At 40.8% G+C, this 7,906-nt stretch overlaps 1 pseudogene; it reads right to left on the bottom strand.

The window, feature by feature from the left end:
* Positions 1 to 987: 987 nt before the first annotated feature.
* On the bottom strand, positions 988 to 2,270 carry LOC102435764 (annotated as a pseudogene).
* Between the last annotated feature and the right edge of the window lie 5,636 nt (positions 2,271 to 7,906).

Raw genomic sequence — 7,906 nt, 5'->3', positions numbered from 1 at the left:
CCCACATGTAGAAAACGTAGGATCTCTATCCACCTGATTGATTTCATTCTCTCTTTGGTCTAGTTTTTAATTTATTCCAGAAATATTATTATGACTTGTGTTCATCATTTCAGAAAGCCTCGTTTGTGTACATTTTTATTGTCCCAACCTTATTCTGGTAACATACCTCAGGTCTAATTAGTTCCATATATTTCAATAGCAGATGATAGTCTGGCTCAGCTTAATTACAGCTATTGATTCAAGATAATGATATAGTGGTGATAAAAAAAACCACATCTTTTTTTTCCCTTCATATTTTGGAATTTACTAAAAGCTTCTCTGTAACTCAAAGAGGATCCTGTTTTCGTTGCTCAGTTCTGATGTGTCAAAAATCACATTTCAGTATTATTTTTTTGCCCAGCTAGCTGTGTGGGTTTTTAGATTGCAATCTAATCTGTTTTATAAACTTTTTTTTTTTTACCTAATTCTTGGCTTTATTCCAAGATTAGATACTGAATACAGTTTTAGTTGCTATTTCCCTTGAACAGAACATCAGTACAACAAAATAAAGGCAGTGTTTCTCTTTGTAGTCTCTTCTCAAGTTCCCGAGATAACTGGTATGGTTTGCAATAAAGCCAGGAAATTACATTGATTAATATCCCACTGTTCATAGATTTCTTAAACATCATCCAGTAAAGTAAAAAATAAAGGGATGGACAACTGCCCTATAAGAAGAGCCAAAAATGATTGGGAATCCTATATAATAAAAGGCTAATATGCAAATTGTCCCTTTGACTGGGAGTTTGACCAGGGGGCAGGGCTGGCCAGCCAACCGCCCACGGCCCCTCCCCCTGGCAGGACCCCACTCATGCACAAATTCGTGCACCAGGCCTCTAGTATATGTATAAAATATATGTACAAAACAATATACATATAATATTGAAATGTCTCCAAAAATAAAGATTCCATTTAAATTCAACTGGTGGATTCTGTCCAATATTCCTCTAGTTTTTTTTTTTTTTTTTTGGCTGGGTACAGTGAACTTTATTGATGGTGCACGACAAAGCAGGGCTCCCTAGGCCCCTCCCCTTCTCCAGGGGGTCTGGGATGGAAAAGGTGGTCAGGAGATTCTCAGTGTGTCAGGGGTTCGATCTGGGGCAGGGACTCCCCACCAGCGGAGGGCCTCTCTTCCTCTCGCTGGGGCTGGTGGTCCAGGGGACTCTTACTCCTTGGAGGCCATGTGGACCATAAGGTCCACCACCCTGTTGCTGTAGCCGAATTCATTGTCATACCAGGAAATGAGCTTGACAGAGTGGTCATTGAGGGCGATGCCAGCCCCAGCATCAAAGGTGGAGGAGTGGGTGTCACTGTTAAAGTCGCAGGAGACCACCTGGTCCTCAGTGTAGCCCAGGATGCCTTGAGGGGGCCCTCTGATGCCTGCTTCACTACCTTCTTGATATCATCGTATTTGGCAGCTTTCTCCAGGCGGCAGGTCAGATCCACCACCGACACATTGGGGGTGGGGACACGGAAGGCCATGCCGGTGAGCTTCCCATTCAGCTCAGGGATGACCTTGCCCACAGCCTTGGCAGCGCCAGTCGAAGCAGGGATGATGTTCTGGGCAGCCCCTCGGCCATCACGCCACAGCTTCCCAGAGGGGCCATCCACGGTCTTCTGGGTGGCGGTGATGGCGTGGACTGTGGTCATGAGTCCCTCCACGATGCCAAAGTTGTCATGGATGACCTTGGCCAGGGGGGCCAAGCAGTTGGTGGTGCAGGAGGCATTGCTGACAATCTTGAGGGAGTTGTCATACTTGTCATGGTTCACACCCATCACAAACATGGGGGCATCCGCAGAGGGGGCAGAGATGATGACCCTCTTAGCTCCGCCCTTCAAGTGAGCCCCAGCCTTCTCCATGGTAGTGAAGACACCGGTGGACTCCACAACATACTCGGCACCAGCATCACCCCACTTGATGTTGGCGGGATCTCGCTCCTGGAAGATGGAGATGGACTTCCCGTTGATGACCAGCTTCCCGTTCTCAGCCTTGACTGTGCCCTTGAACTTGCCGTGAGTAGAGTCATACTGGAACATGTAGACCATGTAGTTGAGGTCAATGAAGGGGTCATTGATGGCGACAATATCCACTTTGCCAGAGTTAAAAGCAGCCCTGGTGACCAGGCGCCCAATGCGGCCAAATCCGTTCACTCCGACCTTCACCATCGTGTCTCAGGGTTGTGGCTGCTGGCACAGCGAGGAGGAGAGGCTGTCTGACGCACAGGGGAGCAGAGAGCCTCCTCTAGTTTTAAAAGAGTATTTTTGGTTTTGTTTTTTGTCTTCTATCCCATGTGCTAAAGTAGTGGTTGGCAAACTCATTAGTCAACAGAGCCAAATATCAACAGTACAACAATTGAAATTTCTTTTGAGAGCCAAATTTTTTAAACTTAAACTATATAGGTAGGTACATTGTTATTAACTTAATTAGGGTACTCCTAAGCTGGCCTTTGCTAAAAATGTCCTCAATCTGATTGAGGTACATTCGCTGAGGTCAACCCCTTCCAACTCTCCCATCCACACTCGTCTTGTATACTTGTTTCGTCTATCTCCTTTCCGAAAACCGACTTCTTAACAAATCTAAGGTAGGAGGGAAAGTTAGAGTGAAGCTATACCTGTAATGGACAAAGAAGCAGTAGTTACTCACATCAGCCAGGATAAGGGAATGCTAGTTTCTTCTGTGATTTGGACAATGTTCATAGACATGATTACAGAGTAGTCTTGTCTTTGTCTTGATCCCTTACGGCCACTGAATGACTTTGTCTGATGTTGATGTCCTGTACAATTGTTCGTGTTCAACAGAAGAGCCTAGTTGTGAGTGCTGGGTCAGTACGTAGCAACATTGTGGCTTAATGATAGCATCAGGCCAACTTCTGGATGTCAGGGACTGCATTTCTACTTCTCAATCTTCCTTCTTGAGCAAAGGCAGGTGATATCCATGATATTCAGGTTCTCACTGCTGCTGAGATTTTGCTGATCAAAATCAGGGATGTTCAGAGAACAGAGCCTATAGTTCAACTAGGGTTAATCCCTCTTCCTTCTGTCATAGAATGAGTTGTTGAATCGTCTAACACAGTGCAGTAACATTGAGGACTCTGGATGAGACATATTGGTCAACTGCATAAAAACCAAGTACCTGAAACAAGATCATTATTTATTCACCTTTGAGTACAAACCTCAGGTAATTGTAACACCTGTGGCTGTGTAGAAAGCCAGGTACCTTTTTAAAAAAAATCTTAGTTATGAATTATTCTACTTGTTCTCTAGTATTTAAAAAAATACAAAGTCATTGGTATAGCACAAATTTTCCTTCACTAGTTAAGAATAATTCTAAGGCTATGGGATTATCCATGATAATTCTAGCTAATTAATTTAAATTTAAATGAGTTTATTGGGCTTTCAGAGACAAAGTTGTGTAATTTTTGCTACTCTTTTCCAGTAGGGTTTTTTTTTTGTTTGTTTGTTTGTTTTTTGTGTGAGAGGTATAGCCCATATGCATAAAGAGGGAGTTTTCCTTACAGGAAAATTTTCCAAGTTGCCTGCACTTGCCTATTTTTACAGGTTTCTGAGCATTCTTTTCAGGAAAATATAATTCCTAGTACTTTTAAATTTCTAACAATTTTTCTGAAAACACAAGTTAAATTAGCATGTGGCAGAAAGGTATATTTCACATACTTAGTACTATACTAGTAGGTACATTATATTACGAACAAATTCAACTGGAGCAGGCCAAACGTTTGTCGGTCAAGTTGGGAAAATGCCTTGAATGATGTTAAATAGGTTGGTGTGTCTCTGAAGAGAATAAATTGATTGTTTCAGGGAGATCCTAATATTACTTCTCACGGTTTTTGCTGGTAATAACTTCAGCAAAAATATTTTGCTAATATAAGATCATGGCTTAATTTTTATAAGGCTAAACAGAAGTTAGAATTAATGATGTGAGTGAAATTTAAGTTATGGAAGGTCCTATAAACGATAATCTACCTTTTGAACTGCTTGAAGGAACAGTTACTAAATTAGTCTGATGGCACCTATTACTTGAAAAAAACACTTCATAAAGTTTTGTTTTTTCTTAAGTGGTCAAAGGTCATACAGAATCCACATAATAGAATGAAGATAAAGGATATCATTGAGAAGTCTTTTTGTTAGTTTAATAAAGGCTATCAAAATAGAACAATAAATAAGATTACTAGTAAAGAAAAAGCAAATGGGTAATGAAGAATAAGAAAATTAATCTTCCATTGTCTTGGGCGGAAGCTGCTTTTTCTGTAGTCAACAATGTGTTCCATCATCTTGGGTGGAAAATTTCTATAGTCAGAAGCTTCTGGACAATTCCTAAGAATCCTAAATTTAAAGTCAGAAGAAAGTGTATGTCTTTTAATTTGAGATCAACATCCTGGAGTTTTAGTAGGATGTGGATGGTTAACATCACCAGGTGAGATGTATTCCATTGAGGCTTGAAGGCAGTTTTTTCTCTAATACCTCCTTTGGAAAACTCAATATCCAGGTTTCAGAATATGTAGAGTCTACTTAGGTAGGTGTTTTAGAAATGCAGCTTGCTGGTGAAAAAGCTGGAGGCATCACATGAATCTCCTGTAGCATTCTGTCATATCAGCTTGTAATAGGTTAGAATCTACTATTGGCAATAATGTCCAAATGCATGAGGCAACCTGATTTTAACTCACAAAGAGACAACTTGTAATTTTAAGAAGAGATTGATCTTACTGCATCAAGGCTAATGGCAATAATTTGGGCATTGGAAATTTGAGGTTTTATAGAGCTTTGATAGTCATAGCTTTAGAATTTTGTGTGTTCTTCTCATTTTTCCTGGAGTCATAGATAAAGATAGTGAAGACTTTGAGTAAAAGATAAAGCAAGAATGAGATAGATGTAAAAGATAAAGTGAGAATGGGTAGATAAAATACCCTGTATTTTTATAATGCCTTTCTCTCTCTCTTCTCTCTCTCTCTCTCTCTCTCTCTCTCTCTCTCTCTCTCTCTCTTTTCTTAAGTAGCTTGAATTGATGTATATTATTCAGGTATGTGAAAGATGCACAACACCACTAATCATCAGGAAATGCAAGTGAAAACCGTAATGAAATATCACTTCACATCTGTTGAAATGAACACAATTTAAAAAAAAAAAAAGAATAGGTGTTGGCAAGTTATAAAATTTCAGTTATACAACAGGTATAAAACTTCATTTAAACAAAATAAATTTTTTCTGGAGATCTGCTATACAACATTGTGCTTATAATGAACAATGCTGTACTGTACACTTAGAAATTTTTTAAGAGGGTGGATCTCATGTTAAGTGTTCTTACCACAATCAAAAAATTTTTCAATAAGTAAACCTACTGGCTAATTTGGTTAATAGCACAAGACCATTGGGAGCAGGACACTGTATGTTGTGACCCTCTGGTTGCAGAACAAGGCTCCTATCGTAGTAAGTGCTAAAAAAAATAGATGCTGAAAAAAATGAAAGCACAATTCAGTGCATACTTTAATGGATACATTTTCACAATATATATTTTTTAATTCCCAAAGAGTGTATAAACAAGACTTCCCAAAATGTTGTCTTCTGAGAACGTTTGACATAGACTGCTTTAAAAATTAAAATATATCCATTACTTATAACAAGAGAGAATAAAAAAATAGCTCTCTAATAAGAAAGGAAGAAATTTCCCAAAGATTATTTGACACAATCCTTCTGTAAGTAGCATCTTTCTCACTAGAGGGAGCACAGAACACACTGATCAGTGGCAAGAGAAGCTGAATAAAACGCCATTTCACTTTAGGGGAAAATGGTCTGTTTGAGTATATATGACATCTATTTCCAGAAATTGGGAATTTTCCATATGTCAATTTTCTTCAATTATTAACCGCTGAAATTTTAAATTGTACAAAAGGCGATTAATGCAAAGCTTCCTAATAGTCAATAAGTTAGCATTGTAAGTAAATATACTGTGGGTCTAATAAGAGATGTGACATTATCCTTGTTCTCTTATGAGAACATATTCCTAGCGTTCATGAGAAAGAGCAAATACTATAAGGTAGTGATGATTATGGGTACCCAGAAAGGCTGTTTGAGGAAATTCTTGTTCTCTGGCTGCTCTTTTCCTGTTTCCATGTATAACCCTGCGAGGCATTTTACCCTTTAAAGTTGCACCTTCTTGGGTACATTTGAGGAAGAGGTCTATCTCATATCCTAAGCTAGTGTGCCCAGCAGCCTGTTTCTGTCTCCTCTGGCACTCTCAGCTCCAAAACTGAGGAGACATCAAGAAGGTGCTGCCACCACCCTGACCTCAGGGGCCAAACCCTTCATTCCCACTAAAGACCATGGAAGAAAGTTTCACTAAAGGCTTGGGGGGTGAGAGGGAGGAGTGGGGCAGCACTATATCTTAAAGTCCCTGTCCCTTTAGCCTCTGCAATTGGGAACTTCCCCTGGCCATCATTATTCCTCAGGTTCCAGATCCACTACCATCCCCAGGATGCAACACCTTACTTTACCCTTTGAAAATGTTCCCATTTCTCTTTATCTTGGACTAGAGTTCCAGTATTTCCTATGCAAGTATGTCACCAAATATTAAATGGGACATACTTACCTTAAAAAATTCCTCACTTATCTGAAATTCAGATTTTACTAGACATCCCCCCCCCCGCCACGCTCACCCCCTGCCTGCCCCTAAATGTAACAACTCCAGAGCATTTACTCTTTTTTCCCTGGGATCAGGGGAGGAAGCCCACGTTTCCCCCTTTATTAAACAACTTCTGTTTCTTTCGTCCCCTCCCACCCAGGCCATACCCAGAGAAAACCACTTATCTCATTTCTCTCCCTTAGGACAAATATTTGGCTTATGTTTTAAATAGCAGAGTTCTTTTCTGTCTGTCCCAGTAATCTATCACGATTGTTAACATATTTGCAGCCTCCAACAAGTTGCATGGATCAATTTGTTCTCGGGTTTCAGAATAGCCTCATCCACACATTCAGTCCATTGAATTCATGTTCACTCCGTCTTTATATAGTAAGTGCTGGCCATCAAGATGCGTAAGAGAAGGGTCCTGTCTGTGGGAGGCAATGCGGTTTAAAACCAGGAGGTAAGCAGCTATCCCACATCGGCTGATGGCTCTGAACCTCGCTGAAAACACTGAAGTCACATTTCTCTTGGGCATAGATTGTAAATGGGTGACATTTGAAGGGAAAGGACAGCCTTCTGGAACGCCAACATCACACATATTTTTCTTAAATTTCTCCCTTTCTGAGCAAAGTGTCTGGAAATGTATCCCTTAAAATAATCCTTTCTATGAACCTTTTGGAAAGTCTTGAACTTTAAAACAGGAAACATTGAGGAGTATGAGCCGAATCCCAGCAAGAGGAATTGAACTAAATGTTTATTTGCCCCACAGGGATATATGGTCAGAGGCACCGAAGTCAGAATGGGTTTTACCAAGGGGACCAACCACTCTGAGTCCATGGTGAACTCTCTCTTCCTCCCCCTCCCCCGCATCTTTCTAAATTACACCCCTTTTTCAGATACATTTTTTTTTCTTGTGGACCAAAGCATTTAACCAGGTTCTATGGATGCCTAGAAGCAATCATAAGATTTTCACTTATTTGTACACCTATCGTTTATATGTAGATCTTACTGTTCAGCTTTCAGAAGCAATACACACACACCCCACACTTCTTTTTGTTTAATTCCTGGTTAGAGGAAAGTAGGAAACAGAGACTGGGTTCCAGGCCGGGACGCGGGCAGAGCGAGTCCCAGGCAGGGTGGCACAGGACACCTGGGAGAGCAGCTCTCCAAGGCACTGAGTGCGGGCGCCTGCGGGTTCCCTCCGGCACCACCCGCACGAGCCGGCCTCCCAGCGGG

This window comes from Myotis lucifugus, unplaced genomic scaffold (assembly GCF_000147115.1).
Source record: "Myotis lucifugus unplaced genomic scaffold, Myoluc2.0 scaffold_277, whole genome shotgun sequence".
Taxonomy (NCBI): domain Eukaryota; kingdom Metazoa; phylum Chordata; class Mammalia; order Chiroptera; family Vespertilionidae; genus Myotis; species Myotis lucifugus.
The sequence above is the reverse complement of the archived record's forward strand: the minus strand, read 5'-3'. Positions and strand labels throughout refer to the sequence as shown.